This window comes from Chiloscyllium plagiosum, chromosome 34 (assembly GCF_004010195.1).
Source record: "Chiloscyllium plagiosum isolate BGI_BamShark_2017 chromosome 34, ASM401019v2, whole genome shotgun sequence".
Taxonomy (NCBI): Eukaryota; Metazoa; Chordata; class Chondrichthyes; order Orectolobiformes; family Hemiscylliidae; genus Chiloscyllium; species Chiloscyllium plagiosum.
The window spans coordinates 42,483,510-42,501,482 of record NC_057743.1 but is presented as its reverse complement, the minus strand read 5'-3'; the positions used below and the strand labels follow the sequence as shown (position 1 = coordinate 42,501,482).

Genomic DNA, 17,973 nt, shown 5'->3' with positions numbered 1-17,973 from the left:
ACACCCAATAATTCTCAGACAGATTTGTAGCTAAATGTGAGAATGCAATTCAGCTTTCACATGGCTCTGTAAAGGAATGGGAGATTTTAATTTGGTGTTTACAAAATTCTGATTTTCTCTTCTGGATTAGAAATGTTACAGTTTAAATCCCAGATGTCTGCTGGATTTCAATGAGCTGATCTTTACAGTGGACCATAAGTGGGAAACAGGGAGGTGACAGACGTCAAACAAATGTTTTGTATCCCCCTTCACCGAGAAATAGGAGAAACATCCCAGAAGCAATAAAAGGAAAGAAACCAAAGGAAGTGAGCAACAATAATGACCTCCTGAATAAAATTATTGGGAACATTAATGGAATTAAAAGCTGACAAGTCTCCTGAGCTGAATGGACTGCCCTTCATGTCTGAAAGGGAGCGGCAGCAGAGATAATGTATAAATTGTTTATCATCATCCAAAATTCTCTCGATTCTGGAAGGCTTCCAATAGGCTGGAAAATTATAAATGCTACACCTCTGATCAAAAAAGGAAGGAGAGTAAAAGCAGGAATCTATAAACCAGTTGGCATATTATCTTGCAGTATTAAGGATGTCATAGTAGGTTACTGAGTAAATCAAAATTCAGTCAGTGGCAGATTCAACGTGGTTTTGTGAAAGGAAAATTTTGTTTAATAGATTTATTAGAATTTCTTGAATATGTAACAAGAAGCGTGAAAAAAGTAAACATTCTCAAGGCCATCTAGGGGCAGGCAATAAAAGGTGGCCCAGCCAGTAATGTTCACGTCCCACAGGGATTCTAATTCTAATTCGCATTAGAGAATTGGCTGCAGGAAATAGAGAGTTGGGGTAAATGGCCCATTTCAGAATGGCAAACTATCACCCATGGAGTGCTGTAGGGATCACTGTTAGGGCCTTGCTTGGAACGTAGAATGTAAAATGATGTGAGATTGTCCATGTTGGAAGAATAGAAAAACAGGTAATTTTAAAGCGTGAGAAAAAAAAACTAAATGGGAGCTGGTGGTTGAGGGTGACTGTGGGGCTGCAGTGTTAATTTAGTGTTACACTGAGAGTGTAGCATTCAGGCTAATTTCTGGGTACAGGGTTTGAATCACACCATGACAGTTGGTAAAAATTAGAGTCAAATGATAATTCTAGAATTGAAAATTAGTTTCAGTGGCCATTAATTGGTTAGTGTAAAAACCCACCTGGTTCATTAATGTCCTTTAAGGGCAAGTTACCTGGTCTAGCCTACATGTTCCTCCAGACCCACAACAATGTGGTTAGCTCTTAATTGCTTTCTGAAATGGCCAAGCAATTATTCACTTGAAGGGCAATTACAGACAGGTGATAAACACTGGCCTTATCAGTGACACTGCAACATTCATAAGGAAAATAACTTTCTCAAGTTTCAGGTGCTTGACTGCTCAATAGTGACTCCTGCTGGAAAGTACATCCATGTCAAGGACATTGGTCATGGTGAATACCCACCGATACTTGTTGCTTCCCATTGTGGAGCTGAATTCTGGTGAGTCAATGCCACAAGGAGAGAAAAATATATTAAGGAAAAATAAAAAGAATTTTGCGTTTCCCTTGTGTTTCCATTTAGAAGAAGGTCAAAACTACAGACTATCAATAGTTCAGCTCCCAAGAAACTCAGTTGAAAATTTTGATTGAGTGGTGAGAATGTGAAATTCAAATCCACAGGGAATAGCTGAGGTGAATCTTGTTGATGAATTTGAGAGCAGGCTGGACATCTGTGGGGACAAAGGAATAGATGGTTTTGCTGATTAAAGGTAGATGAGGATGAATGGGAAGAGACTAGAACAGAGAATAGTTGCCAGCACAGATCTGTTTGTGTTGTGTGTTTCTGTGTGATGTAATCTTTCATTAAATTCATTTGTTCCTTTTCTACATCCTATATCGATCTGCTGTGATTGACAAGTCCATTTTCAGAGGTAACTGCAGGAAGGAACTGTGGGAATCTATTATGCTGCAAGCATAACTGATGTGAAGTGAAGAGAGTTAAGCAGCTGAGACAGAGAGAGAGCTGACACACAATCCTTGTAAAGTCACTTAATCATTGTCCTCACGAATCAAAGAAAGGTGCAGGTAGCTATCAATCTGAGTATGTAGCACTCAAGAAACCATTATTATTAACTACGGCAATAAAGCTTTGACCTTTAAGCAGTAAACTTGGGTAATTTAGCAGCAAGCATGACATTTCCTGAATAACATTGGCTCAGAATTTGTGAGATTTGGAAGGAAAACTATTAACTTTTTGCTGTCATGACTTTTCTAACAGTGACGACAATGCAGGGTGTAGCGTATCTACAGTTGACACAGAAATGCTGAATTTACAGCCTGTCACATTGCTGTCAGACCACAGTTCATAGATTGCATCTTGGAGAACCCCCTCACTCCTCACCACATCCCACATTCCAATCCCCATCACCCCAGGACCAGCAATCAGTGAAATCAGTTCATATAAAGGAATGCTTTGTCTGATTTCATTTCACTGTTAATGATTCCTTGTCCACTGAGGTTCAACAAGGTTTTTAAAAATGATGAGTAATAATTATTACTGAACAAACAATGGAGCTTTGAAAAATATATTTTATGTTTGTGGAATCTTGTGTAAGGACTACACATATTAAATCTGAACTATATAGCCTGGAAGATGAAAGTTTGAGCTGCTTTCTTGCAGAGACTAAATCGTTTTTTTATTGTATTACAACTCAAAGCCATAGTCAAACTGTGTGATCAAGTATTGGTTATACAAGGCATGTATTTTTCTTTAAGTTGGGTTGAAAAGAAACTGCTCAGTAATAGCATTTGGATTGGCTGTAAGCAGCAGTTTGTCACAAAACTGAGAAGAGAGACAAAGTTAACAAACACACAACACCAAGTTATTGTCAACCACCTGATGAAGAAGCAGTGCTTCCAAAAAACCCTGTTGGACTGTAACCTAGTGTTGTGTGATTTTTAACCTTGTCTACCCCAGTCCAACATCAGCTCCTCCACATCATGAGAGGAGAGAAAGAGAAGTTGGTCTGAAACTACAAAAAGACTGCAGACTGCTGACCTTTATCTATTCCTTTGTCTGTCCAATTGTCATTTTCTCTCTGTCTGTCTCTCTGTCTGTCCCTCTTTCTGTCTCTCTGTCTGTCAAAGAACAAAGAAAATTTACAGCCCAGGAACAGGCCCTTCGGCCCTCCAAGCCTGAGCCGATCCAAATGTACTGTCTAAACCTGTCGGTCAATTCCTAAGCATCTGTATCCCTCTGCTCCCCACCTACTCATGTGTCTGTCCAGACACATCTTAAATGAATCTACTGTGCCTGCCTCTACCACCTCTGTTGGCAACGTGTTCCAAATGCCCACCAGCCTCTGTGTGAAGTACTTGCCGCGTTTATCCCCCTTAAACTTTCCACCTCTCACCTTGAAAGCATGACCTCTCGTTATTGAATCCCTCACCCTGGGGAAAAAACCTGTATCTATCCACCCTGTCTATACCCTCCATGATTTTGTAAATCTCAATCAGATCCCCCCTCAATCTCCTTTTTTCTAATGAAAATAAACTTCACCTACTCAACCTCTCTTCATAGCTTTCCAGACCAGGCAACATCCTCGTAAACCTTCTCTGCACCCCCTCCAAAGCGTCCACAACCTTTTGGTAATGTGGTGACCAGAAGTGTACACAGTATTCTAAATGCAGCCGAACCAACGTCCCGCACAATTTTAACATGACCTGCCAGCTCTATACTCAATACCCCATCCGGTGAAGGCAAGCATACCATATGCCTTCTTGACCACTCTATCCACCTGTGCAGCAACCTTCAGGATACAGTGGACCTGTACTCCCAGATCTCTCTGCCCATCAACATTTCCCAAGGCTCTTCCGTTCATTGTATAATTCGCTCTAGAAGTAATTTTGCCTAAATGCATCACCTCACATTTTTCTGGATTGAAAGCCATCTGCCACGTTTCCTCCAAACTCTCCAGTCTATCTATATCCTCCTGTATTCTTTGACAGTTCCTTATGCTTTCTGCTACTCCACCAATCTTCGTGTCATCTGCAAACTTGCTGATCATACCAACAGTGCCCTCTTCCAGATCATTTATGTATATTACAAACACTGACCCCTGTGGAACATCACTGGTCACCTTTCTCCATTTCAAGAAACTCCCTTCAATTGCTATTCTCTGTCTCCTGTTGCTCAACCAGTTCTTTATCCACCTGCTAGAACACCCTGCACACCATGTGTCTTCACTTTCTCCATTAGTCTACCATGGAGAACCTTATCAAACACCTTACTAAAGTCCATATATATGACATCAACAGCCCTTCTTTCATCTATCAACTTGGTCACTTCCTCAAAGAACTCTAAGTTGGTAAGGCACGATCTCCACTGCACAAAACCATATTGCCTATCACTGATAAGCCCATCAATATAAATAGATCCTATCTCTCAGTACCCTCTCCAGCAACTTTCCCACCATCGACGTCAGGCTCACTGGTCTGTAGTTACCTGGAATATCCCTACTACCTTTCTTGTGCAGGGGGGAACAACATAAGCAACCTTCCTATCCTCCAGCACCTCACCTGTGTTTAAGGATGCCACAAAGATATCTGTCAGGGCCCCAGCTATTTCCTCTCTCGCCTCCTTCAGCAACCTGGGATAGATCCCATCCGGTCCTGGGGATTTGTCCACCTTAATAACCTCAAGCCTACCCAACACATCTTCCCTACTTATGTCAACGTGATCCAGACTAATCAAACTTCTATCTCTAATCTCAAGATTCATGTCCCTCTCCTCAGTGAACACTGATGCAAAGTAATCATTCAGAATCTCACCCATTCTCTCAGGTTCGGCACACAGCCTTCCTTCATTATCCTTTAGTGGACCAATCCTTTCTCTAGTTACCCACTTGCGTCTTATATAAGTATAAAAGGCTTTGGAATTCTCCTTAATCCTGCTCACTAAAGTTATTTCATGACCCCTTTTAGCCCGCTTGATTCCTCATGTAAGACTTGTCCTACTCTTCCAATATTCCTCCAGGGCCCGTAATGTTCTTAGCTGCCTAGACCTTATGTACGCTTCCCTTTTCCTCTTGGCTAGTTGTACGATTTCTCTTGTCATCCACTGTTCACGAATCTTGCCTTTCCTATCCTTTGCTTTCAACGGGATATGCCTATCCTGCACTATCTTTGAAAGCCTCCAACATTTCAAAGTGGACATCACTTCAATCCACATTTCCCAGCTCCTGCCTAATTTTGATATAATTGGCCTTGGTCCAGTTTAGTACTCTTCCCTTAGGGCCACTCTTATCTTTGCCTACGAGTATTCTAAAACTTACAGAATTGTGGTCACTGTTCCCAAAGAAATCCCCCACCTCAACTTCTACCACCTGGCCTGGCTCGTTCCCCAGTTCCAGGTCCAATATGTTCCCTTCCCTCGTGAGACTATTGACATACTGCTCTAGAAAACTCTCCTGGATGCTTCTTACAAATTCTGCCCCATCCAGACCTCTGACGCTAAGTGTATCCCAGTCAATGTTGAGAAAGTTAAAATCTCCCATCACCACCACCCTGTTGCCTCTACATTTTTCCATAATCTGTTTACCTATTTGTTCTTCTACCTCACGCTCACTGTTGGGAGGCCTGTAATACAGCCTCAGCAATGTAACTGCACCCTTCTTATTTCTCAGCTCCACCCATAATGCCTCATTACTCAAGAACTCCATAGTGTCCTCCTTTAGCACTGCCATGATATCATCCCTGACCAGCAATGCAACTCCTCCCCCATTTTACTTCCCTGCCCTGCCCTGCCTGAAAGGTCTATATCCTGGAACATTTAGTTGCCAATCATCATGTCCTTCCTTCAACCAAGCCTCTGTGATTGCAATAACATCATACTCCCAGGCACCAATCCAAGCCCTAAGTTCACCTGCCTTACCCACTATACTCCTTGCATTAAAGTAGATGCATTTCAGGCCACCAGTTCTTTTCTGATCATCTGCTCTCTGCCTACTCTTCCCCTTATTAATGCTATCTTTGTGATTCTTATAGTCTCCAGTTTCCACTTCGCTGCCTACTTGTCTTCGCTCCTGGTTACCAGCCCCCTGCCTCATAGGCTCAGCACAATACTTTAATGTTGGCTTCTGTGTACATTTGTAAAAACTGTATTTTCCTTCAATGAAAAACAAAATCAGTTTAAATTTTATTGATCCCTAGATGACTGAATAAGATATATTATTGGCATTGTCTATATAACAAATTGATAAAACAATTACATTAAAGAATTCTCACAGTTAGCCAATCAGGAAATAAAAAGCACTAATAATCAAAAGACTTCCTAGAATTTTTTACAGAGAACAAATAAATAAATGAACTTTTCTGAGCTAAAATCAGTTCTGAAGAAGGACCATTGGACCTGAAACGTTAACTCTGATTTCTGTCCTCAGATGCTGCCAGACCTGCTGAGCTTTTCCAGCAATTTCTGTTTTTCTGTTTTCCAGCATCTTCAATTCTTTCAGTTTTTTATTTAAGGTTTCTCTCATTGTTTTTGTTTTCTTCGCCACTTTAAATCTGTGCCCTTTTGGACTTGATCTTTTTACCAGTGGGAAGTTTTTCGCCACCTACTCTTTCCAGACCTCTCAATTTTGAAAACCTATGTCAAAATCACCTCTTTGCCTTCTCCACTGTGTGGCCATTCATCCTAACTTCTCCAATACTTACTAATAACTGAGGTTCCTCATTCCTGGGATTCAATAATTCTTTTCTACACTCTCTCCAGTGCTTTCATATCTTTCCTAAACTGGACACCAAATTCCAGTGATTGTGAATTCTGACCATTTTAATTTTTAGGATGGCTAGTGTCTGATTGGGACCAATATCTAAAACAGGTGTCATCCATGAACAGGACAACAAAAACTTATTTACTATAACAAAATTATACTCTAGCATGTGGCAAAATTCAATATTAATTATTGATGTGCAAATTTAGATTACAATCCCTGTTTAATCCAAACATGGTTTGGATTTGTTAGCAAGGTTAGATCTCACGGAATACAGGGAGAACTAGCCATTTGGATACAGATCTGGCTTGAAGGTAGAAGACAGAGGGTAGTGGTAGACGGTTACTTTTCAAACTGGAAGCCTGTGACCAGTGGAGTGCCACAAGGATCGGTGCTGGGTCCACTACTTTTTGTCATTTACATAAATGGATTGGTTGTGAACATAGGAAATATAGTTAGTAAGTTTGCAGATTATACCAAAATTGAAGGTGTAGCGGACAGCGAAGAAGGTTACCTCAGATTACAATAGGATCTTGATCAGATGGGCCAATGGGCTGAGGAGTGGCAGATGGAGTTAAATTTAGATAAATGTGAGGTGCTGCATTTTGGAAAAGCAAATCAGAGCTGGACTTATACACTTAATGGTAAGGTCCTAGGGACTGCTGCTGAACAAAGAGACCTTGGAGTACAGGTTCATTGTCCCTTGAAAGTTGAGTCGCAAATAGATAGGATAGTGAAAAAGGCATTTGGTATGCTTTCCTTTGTTGGTCAAAGAATTGAGTGTAGGAGTTGGCAGGTCATGTTGTAGTGTACAGGACATTGGTTAGGCCACTGTTGGAATATTGTGTGCAATTCTGGTCTCCTTCCAATCGGAAAGATGTTGTGAAACTTGAAAAGGTTCAGAGAAGATTTACAAGGATGTTGCCATGAGGGGAGTAGCTAGGCGGTTCTGTGGCTGAAAACGAGACTCCTGGATGGTATGTTGCCTCCCAGGTGTTCGGGTCAGGGATATCACCGATCAGCTGCAGAGCATTCTAAAAGGGGAAGGTGAACAGCCAGCTGTCTTGGTGCATATAGGCACCAACGGTATAATTAGAAAACGAGACGAGGTCCTGAAAGAATAATTTAGGGAGCTAGGAGAGACGTCAAAGAGGAAGACCTCAAAGGTAGTGAACTCGGGATTACTATCAGTGCCATGTGCCAGCCAGGTAGAAATGAAAAAAATAGGCAGGATGAACACGTGGCTTGAAAGATGGTGTAGGAGGGAGGGGTTCAGATTTGTTGGACTTTTGGACCAGTTCTGGGGAAGGTGGGACTATTACAAAATGGACGGTCTTCATCTGACCACATCTACATTGGTCTCCACCTGAACCAAACCAGAACCAATGTTCTTGGGGGAGTTTTTGCTACTGCTGTTGGAGTGGTTTTAAACTAATGTGGCAGGGGACTGGGAACCAGAAGAGAAAACAAGTAGGCAGCGCGGTGGAGACTGGAGACTGTAAGAATCATGAAGATAGCATTAATAAAGGGAAGAGTAGGCAGACAACAGGTGAGTGCAAAAGAACTTGTGGCCTGAAATGCATCTACATTAATGCAAGGAGTATAGTGCGTAAGGCGGATGACCTTAGGGCTTGGACTGGTGCCTGGGAGTATGACATTATTGCCATCACAGAGACTTGGTTGAAGGAATGGCATGATGATTGGCAACTAAATGCTCTATGTTCTTGAGCTAGCGAGGTAGATGAAGTTAATGGTTTGGGTCACTGTCTGGGATTTCTTCCTGAAAATTCACATGAAAATCAAGTATGAAAAGCAGTAAGCCTGAGCCCAAATGGTTGAACAGATTGATCTCAGCTTTCAAAGTTTTGCACAAGTTGGTGGAATTCTACTGGGTGGCTGGAACAAGTGGAAACACTAAGTCTGTATCAGCATTAGTATTATCAACTGGTATTAACAGCATTAACCAGTATTAACACCATTATCCCCATTCACCAGCATTAATGCATTAGCTAACTCTTTTTAGAAGTGGAAAAGGAGAAAAGCAGAAACAAAAAAAAGTCAAACATTTGGAGATCAAATAATTTTGTTTTGTATCCTTCACTGACCCCAAGTGAATTCATCCCCATCCAGCTGCACCATCACTGCAGGTGCCACTTTTCAGATGAAACATCGAACTAAAACCCATTCTGTCCTCAGGGATAAGCAACAACAATCCCATGAAACTGTTCTGAAGAGTTCTTCTTTTTGTCCTGACCATTAACTATTTCACAGAAACTGCAAATTATCTGGATTTATCTCATTGGAAATTCGTGGGAGCTTGCTATGCATAAATTGGCTGCTATGTTTCCTTCATTTCAACAGGGATTTCAGAAAGTTTTAATTGGTACATTATGAGCTGACACTCTTGATAAACTGGCAAAAATTATAAATCTCAAATACTGCAAAGTTTACTGTATTATTCTGACTAATTATTTTAATTTATTGACCTCAATGCCAAATATTCTTGTTGTTCAATGCAATGGCCACACACAATATCAACAGTTGATTCAATTTCAAGTCAATTTCACCTCCAACACCGAAATCTCAGTGATGTCCAAGGAGTCAGTTGAGGGTGAGAGTGAGAAGCCTCTCTGCCAGTCAGTTTTATTTAAGGCAAAGTTGCATTATTATTTAAGTGATTAGTGCTGTAAATAATAACAGTGATGTGCACACCCCCTGCATTACTGTGTGTTTTTACATTGATTATGTGTACCTCATGAACATTGGGAATATTTGATGAACTGGTAACTCCTGTCCCACAGGTGCCAGTTAATAAGGAGTTTGCTGTACTTCTTTGGCTGTGAAGTGTTAAATCATAAAAGATGATAAAAATAACGTAACTCATTTTCTTGTTTCCTCTTTATAAATGCAATCTCCCCAGATTTGCAAAGATGCCAGAAAATTAGAAATTAACAAATGTTACCCTTTTATTCAAAATAGGAGAGAGATGGAAAATACAGGCCATTTGGTTTAACACATATCACAGGGAAGAAGTTAGAAGCTATTATGAAGGACACTATGATTGGGCAGTGAGAGAAGAATAAGGTAATCAGGTAAAGCCAACATGGTATGTGCTGGAGGAAAATGATACTTAACCAGTTTATTGGAGTCCTTTGAAGAAGTAACTCATGCTGTGAATAAAGGGGAACCAACTAATGAACTATACTTAGATGTCCAGAAGGCATTCGATAAGGTGCTACCTCAAAGGATTCTGTGGGAAATGAAAGCTTTTAGTATAAGGGATAACAATGTGATGGATAGAAGATTGGCAGAAAACAGAGGAGACAGAAATAGGTTATTTTTGGGTTAGCTAGATATAATGTCCTAATGCATGAAACCCAAAAGTTAGTCTTTTTTATATATTCACGGGTGAGAGCATTGCTGGCTAGGCCAGCATTTACTGCCCATTGCTAATTGCCCATCATATCAGCTAGTTCCTGCCCCACCAAGCACACTTCCTCTTACTTTGACTCCATTCTGTCGCCCCCTGTCCAGACCCTGCCCATCTACATTTGCAATTTCTCTGATGCCCTCTGCCATATTGATAACTTCTCATTCCCTGGCCCTAAGTGCCCCCTATTCACCATGAATGTCCAATCCCTCTATCCCTCCATTCCCCACAGGATGGTCTGAGAGCTCTCAGCTTCTTCCTCGACCAGAGGTCTGACCAATCCCCATCCCCCACCATCCTCCTTCTCTTGACTGAACTTGTTCTCCCACTGAAAAATTTCACCTTTCAGCAAGTTTTGAGAAGATTTGTAGCTCAGGTTGAGGTTTTGGATGTAGGTTTGCTCACTGAGCTGAAAGGTTCATTTCCAGATGTTTCGTTACATTACTAGGTAACATCTTCAGTAGACCTCATGCGAAGTAATGCTGAAGATTCCTGCTTTCTATTTATATGTTTGGGTTTCTTTGGGTTGGTGATGTCATTTCCTGTGCTGATGTTATTTCCTGTGGGGAAGTCACTTCTCGTGAGTGTCTTTGTTTGGCTTGTCCTCGGATTGATGTGTTGTCCCAGTCGAAGTGGTGTCCTTCCTCATCTGTATGTAAGGATACTAGTGAGAGAGGGTCATGTCTTTTTGTGGCTAGTTGGTGTTCATGTATCCTGGTGGCTAGTTTTCTGCCTGTTTGTCCAAAGTACTGTTTGTTGCATGGTATTTTGCAAATGACGTTAGTTTTTCTCATTGTCTGTATAGTGTCTTTCAAGTTCATTAGCTGCTGTTTTAGTGTGTTGGTGGGTTTGTGGGCTACCATGATGCTAAGGGGTCTGCGTAGTCTGCCAGAATACTCAGACACTTTGACTGGGCCAATACATCCATCTTAGGACAAGCCAAACAAAGGCACGCATGAGAATTCTAGAAGGATGGCATTCCAACTGGAACTCTATCAACAAACACATCGAGTTAGACTCCATCTACCACCCCCTGAGAAAATGAACAGAAAGTGACTTTACCACAGGAAATAACATCACCACAGGAAATGACATCATCAACCCAAAGAAACCCAATCATATAAATAGAAAGCAGGAATTTTCAGCTTTGCCTCGCATGAGGTCTACTGAAGATGTTACCTAGTAAGGAAACATCTGGAAATGAACCTTTCAGCTCAGCGAGCTAACCTACATCCAAAATTTCACTTTTAATTCATGTCGCTTTTGCCAACTCAAAGGAGTGGCTCTGGGTACTTGCATGCGTCCCAGTAATGCCCTGCCTCTTTATGGAGTTTGTGGAACAATCCTTGTTCCCATCCTACACTACCCCCTTCCCACAACTCTTGTTTATTTTATTACATCGACGAGTATTTTGGTGCCACTTCATACTCCCGCCAAGATCATGAAAAATTTGTTTATTTTGCCCAATTTCCAGCATTCTATAACATTAACAAGGTCCATCTCAACACTTCCCTTCCTTTCCTTGACTTCTCCATCTCCATTTCAGGGAATATGTGGTTCACTCTACATTGGAGAAACCAAACACAGACTGGGTGACCATTTTGCAGGACAGCTCTGGTCCATGTGCAAGCAGGAGCCTGACCTTCCTGTAGCCAGTCATGTTAGCACAGTGTCCTGCTCACATGCCCATATATCTGTCTCTGGCATGCTGCAGTGTTCCAGTGAATCTCAGCTCAAACTGGACAAACAACATCTCACCTTTGGAAGAGGCAGTTTACAACCTTCTGGCCTTAATATTGAGTTCAGAACCTTCAAAATGTGAACTCACTCTCATTCCTTCCCTTTAATTTAGTTTTCTGCCAACATGTCCTCTCTCATCCCCATCCTCCAGTGGGACTGTCTGTCCTTCCAAATCTGGCAGTTCGACGCACCTTTATCCCAATCATTTGGGTAATCCTGACAGTTTGCTCTCAACATGGTCTTCAGGGTTTTTCTAAAGCTCCCTGGGATTCAGGATAATACTCACTGGATTTAAAGTGTTGCATACCTAAGCTATCCATAACCACCTCAAACAGCCAAGCGGTAAAATTTGGCCCACGGTCTAACTGAATCTCTCTGGGTAGCCCATATCATGTGAAGAAAGCTACTAACTCCTCTACTACCCTTTTTGCCTTAATACTCCGTAATGGAATTGCCTCCGGAAATCTGGCAGACACATCCATTATGGTTAACATGTACTGGTTCCCAGTTTTAGTTCTGGGAGGGGACCCACACAGTCAATTATAACCCATGTGAAAGGTTCTTCAAATGTGGGAACTTGCAACAAAGGGGCTGGTTTTATTACTGCCTGTGGCTTACCTACCATTTAGCATGTATGACACGTACAGCAAAGGTTAACCACATCCTTGTGCATTCCAGGCCAATAAAAATGTTTTTGTACCTTAGCCTGAGTCTTTCATACCCCTCGGTGACCTCCTACAGGTAGTTCATGTGCTACCCGTAACACCACCTGTCTGTATGCTACCCGCAACACAATCTGGTGCACTTCAGCACATTTCTCCTCTGCACTAACCTGCCATGGTCTCCATTTCCCTCTAAGGATTCTATCTTTCAGATAATAACCCCCTGGAATATTCTCTGCCTCCTTTTCAGAGTACGCATCCACATATATATCTTTTATCATCTTGCTGTTGCAAGTCTCTTAGCCTTTCAGGACTAAACACTTCTGTCTGATCCTCTGCCTGTTCAGGTTTTTTCCTGCACCATTAAGTCAAACAGGGTATCCGCTAACTGAACCTCAACTCCCTCATCTTTCTCTTTACTTTTCATTTCATTCAGTGACTTATGAAAGTGAGATCTGGTTACCACACAGTCTGGGAAAATACCAGGCTATTTCTGTTTTAATTCCTCAGTTTCTTGGTCTTCCTTAGGCTTCTCCATAACAAGGGGTGTCACTTCCACCTTGGATCCTGCCAAATCATTCCCAAGAACAACTTGAATTCCTGGAACTGACATTCTATCAATCACTCTCACTGTAATTTCCCCATTCCTGATGAAGGGCTTTTGCCCGAAACGTCGATTTCGAAGCTCCTTAGGATGCTGCCTGAACTGCTGTGCTCTTCCAGCACCACTAATCCAGAAACTGTAATTTCCCCAGTCTTGAATTGGCACTCTAACCTGAGCTTCCATAGGGGAACACTAAATTTCTGTCCATCTATCCCACAAATTACCACATTCTTGGGTAACAGATCAGAAAGAGTGTATAATGGCTCGTCTCTAACAGATTAGATCCTGTATCTCTCCCTCTGTTCTTTCTGAGTAAACTTTACCCACAGAGGCAAATTCTTTGTGGAGATCAGGCACTAACTCCATACCCAGACCCTTCCCAAGCTGTGCACTCTCCTGCAGCTCCTCAGCTCTTCTTGGGGTCTCCTTTTCTACCTTCACTAATACCACAGGCTTAGTTTCTTTTACCACATCTTTTCACACAACACCTCTCTTTAACAACCAGCACTGTGACTTTACGTGTCCCACTTTACCACAGTGGAAACACCTGAGGCCTTTCACCTCCTTTCCACCCCCTTGGGCTTCTTTTTTATCCTGTGGCAAATTCTTACCAGTGCTTTCTACTCTTGGTTTCATAGTGTAGGATCTCCCCTTCTCCCAACATCTATCCCTTACTGGTCGGATGCTTGTCTTTTGCACCAACATGTATACATCTGCTAATTCTGCTGCCCTTTTTACTTCCTGAAATTTCTGTTCCTCCACACCAATTCTTACCATCTCTGGAAGTGAGTTTTTAAACTCCTCTAGCAGAATAATCTCTCTTAGAGCCTCAAAGATCTGATTTCTTTTCAAAGCACACACCCATTGATCAAAATAACTATGTTTAATTCTTTCACACTCAACCTAAGTCTGACCTAGTTCCTTCTTTTTGTTTCTGAACTGCTGTCTATAAGCTTTTGGTACCAATTCATAAGCACTTAAAATTACCTGTTTAACCTCTTCATAATCTCTTGACCCCTCATCTGACAGCACCGCAAATACCTCACTAGCTCTGCCGACTAGTTTAGTCTGAATTAGCATTATCCAGAAATCCTCAGCCCACTCCATCTGCCTAGCCAATTTTTCAAATTAAATAGGGAAGGCTTCAACATCTTTCTCATCAAAATGTGGCTGAGTTATGACAAATTTATATATATATCACTACCTTCTCTTTTAATCTCCATCCTGTTAACTTGACTTTGCTGACTAAGTTGAAACTTCTCAAGTCCAAATTCTCTCTCTCTTTGCTCAGCTAAGAACTTTCTCTTTCTTTTTCCTCTGTCTCTCTTTCTCTTTCTTCTCTCTCTTTTTCTCTCTCCCTTTCTTCTCTTTCTCTTTGGTCAGCCAAGAACCTTCTGTCTCTCTTTTACCCCCCTCTCTCCTCTCTCTCTCTTTCTCTTTCTCTCTCCCACTCTCTCTTTCTCTCTCTTTGTTTATCTTCTAACTCTATTTTCCTCAATTGTACTTTAAGATTTTCGACCTCTACTGCACTGTATGTTTCTCTGACACACTTTAATGTTTGAGTAATTTCCTGACAATTTCAGCTTTACTTTTGTCCTTGGTTAAACTCAAATCTAACTTACGTGATAATTCTAAAAGCATGGCCTTTTTCTTTCCTTTTAAACTTTCCTGGCAAATTTGAGAATCACCTTCAAATCCCAGAACCACTTTAGCAATTTTAAGAGTCATTTCTTTCCCTTTTAATTTAATCAACCACAAGTCACCGAAATTAAACAAATTGTCTCACCTACACTTTATTTTAAGATCCAGGACACTAACCTGCAAATGTTTAAATCTACTGGGATATTTTGTACCGCCAAATCTATTTAAATCTATCTAAACCAGTTTAGATCCTCAACCCGAACCCCAAACTATTATGACACGGGATAAACTCTGCTGCTTAATTTAAAACCAGCAACACAGAAAATATTTATCCCGTGCAGTAATCTATAAAAATTCGAGAGGCCAAAAACAATTTAAAGCAAAAATTAACAACTTTATTTCTTAAAGTATAACAGAGAATAATTAACTAACAACTGTTTACAACTCCTTACTCCAACTTATCTTTTACCTTCCCTTCTATAATACTAGTCTGATAAAACTCTTGATTAAGATTTATAAAACAAAACTTCTTTTCTCAATACCAGGCAGCTTTCAGTTTTCTCTGTATGCCTGTGTCTTCTTCTTCTTGCGGATTCTGCTTCTCGGGTTACTGATCGATAAAGGTACCTTTTTAAGAGAGCTATTTTTCAGGCAGTCTTCACATGCTGGTAGCACGGTTCTAGATTAGAATGGTTCTGGTAAAGCACAGCAGTTCAGGCAGCATCCGAGGAGCAGGAAAATCGACGTTTCGGGCAAAAGCCCTTCATCAGGAATAGGTTAAGAGCTTTTGCCCGAAACATCGATTTTCCTGCTCCTCGGATGCTGCATGAACTGCTGTACTTTTCCAGCACCACTCTAATCTAGAATCTGGTTTCCAGCATCTGCAGTCCTTGTTTTTACCCACATGCTGGTAGCACCTACATCTTCATAACAGGGCCATAGGGCCTATCTCCGTGTTGCAGGACTTTATGTCTCTGACTCGTCACCAACCCCATTCCCTCTCCATTGCATAAATGCTGTCCCCTCCACACTTTATGTCAGCTCTGATAAAGAATCACCTGGACTTGAAATGTTAGTTTGCTCTCTCTCTCTACAAATGCTGCCTGACCCACTGCGATTTCCAACATCTTTTCTTTTGAGTAAGAGTCAACCACACTGCTGTATGTCTGGAATCACATAGAGGCCAGACCAGGTAAGGACAGTAGTTTCTTTCCATGAAGGACTTTAGTGAACCAGATGGACTTATGCTGACACTTGGCAATAGATTCACAGTTATCATTAGACCTTAATTCCAGATTCTTATTGAATGCAAACTCAATCACATGACCGGACAGGATTTGAACTCAGGTCCCTAGAACATTACCTGGCTCTTTAGATTAACAATTCAGTGATAATACCACTAGGCCATCAGCTCCCCTTAGTATGCAGGTACAGGAAATAATTAAGAAAGCAAAAAGATTGTTATTATTTATTGTGAGGAGAGTTGAATATAAAAGTAGAGAGGTTATGCTTGAGGGTATTAGTGAGACTACATCTGGAGTCCAAGAAAGGATACCAATGTACTCGAGGGAGCTCAGAGAGGTTTTACCAGACTACTACCTAGAGTGGCTGAGTTAACTTAGAACATAGAACATAGAAGAATACAGCGCAGTACAGGCCCTTCGGCCCTCGATGTTGCGCCGATCCAAGCCCACCTAACCTACACTAGCCCACTATCCTCCATATGCCTATCCAATGCCCGCTTAAATGCCCATAATGAGGGAGAGTCCACCACTGCTACTGGCAGGGCATTCCATGAACTCACGACACGCTGAGTAAAGAATCTACCCCTAACATCTGTCCTATACCGACCACCCCTTAATTTAAAGCTATGCCCCCTCATAATAGCTGACTCCATACGTGAGGAACTTGTTAAATGTGTTCAAGAAAGTTTTCTTTATCAAGATGAAGACGTCATACTAGGCAAGGAGTAAACCTGACCTCTTGAGAAATAAGGCAGATTGGAGTGTTATTGGGGAAGCTCTTTGGGACTAATAATCATAATTCTATTAGTTTTAAAATAGTTATGGAAAAGGATAGGCCTTATATAAAAATTAAATTTCTTAATTGGATTAAGGCAAATTTTGAAGGCACGACACAAATAGTCTTTCGCAGGTAAAAGAATGGCTGGTAAGTGGGAGGCTTTCAAAAGTGAGATAATAAGAGTTCAGAGGCGTTACCTTATATGTCTGACTTAGAGGAAAGGGTAAGGCTAGTAAGAGTCAGGAACAATGGATAAAAATATTGAGACTCTGGCCAAAAATAGGAAGGAGGTATGTTAGGTATAAACAACTGAGATCAAATTATTCTCTTGCAGTGTATAAGGGGAGTAAGGACATTCTTAAGTGGGAAATCAGGAGGGCAAAAAATGGAGTTCGAGATGGTCTTGGCAGATTAGATTAAGGAGAATCCAAAAGAGCAAAGAGCAACTGGGAAGAGAATAGAGCCACTTTAAATCAATGAGGTCATCAATGTGTGGAACTACAAGAGATGGGAGAAATACAAAATAAATATTTCACATCAGTTTTTAATGTGGAGAAAGATAGGGAGGCTAGGCAACTCAGGGAAATCAGTATTGATATCTTGAAAACAGACAACATCACAGAAGAGGAGGTACTGGAGATCTTAAAAAAGATAAAGGTGGATAAATCTCTGGGACTTGATCAAGTGTATCCCAGGACATTGTGGAAAGTTGGGGAAGAAACTGTGTGGCCCCTAGCAGATATATTTGCATCAGCTATAGCCACACTTGAGAGGCTGAAGGACTGGAGGGTGGCTAATGGTGTGTCTTTATTTTTAAAAGGCTCTAAGGAGAAGCCTGGGAACTATTAATCAGTGAGTCTGATGTCAGTGATGGGTAAGTTGTTGGAGGGGATTCCAAGAGTTAGGATTTACGTGCATTTGGAGAGACAAGGACTGATTTGGAATTGTCAGTGAGGCTTTGTTGATGGGAAATTGTGTCTCATGAACTTGATTGAGTTGTTTTGAGTATGTAATCAAAAAGATTGATGAGGGCAGAGTGGCAGACGTTGTCTACATGGACTTTAATACTGCCTTTGACAAG

At 41.3% G+C, this 17,973-nt stretch overlaps 1 protein-coding gene across 2 annotated transcripts in view; it reads left to right on the top strand.

Annotated features, from left to right (window-relative positions):
- The first annotated feature begins 1,439 nt into the window (after positions 1–1,439).
- The window catches only part of LOC122540482 (trypsin-like), a 79,812-nt gene continuing 63,278 nt past the window's right edge, over positions 1,440–17,973 (top strand). The window contains exon 1 of one of the 2 annotated variants that reach the window (XM_043676355.1): positions 1,440–1,521. The gene's annotated coding sequence lies outside the window, so the exon portion shown is untranslated. The remainder of the gene's footprint in view (positions 1,522–17,973) is intronic. The other variant, XM_043676354.1, reaches the window with a different exon arrangement.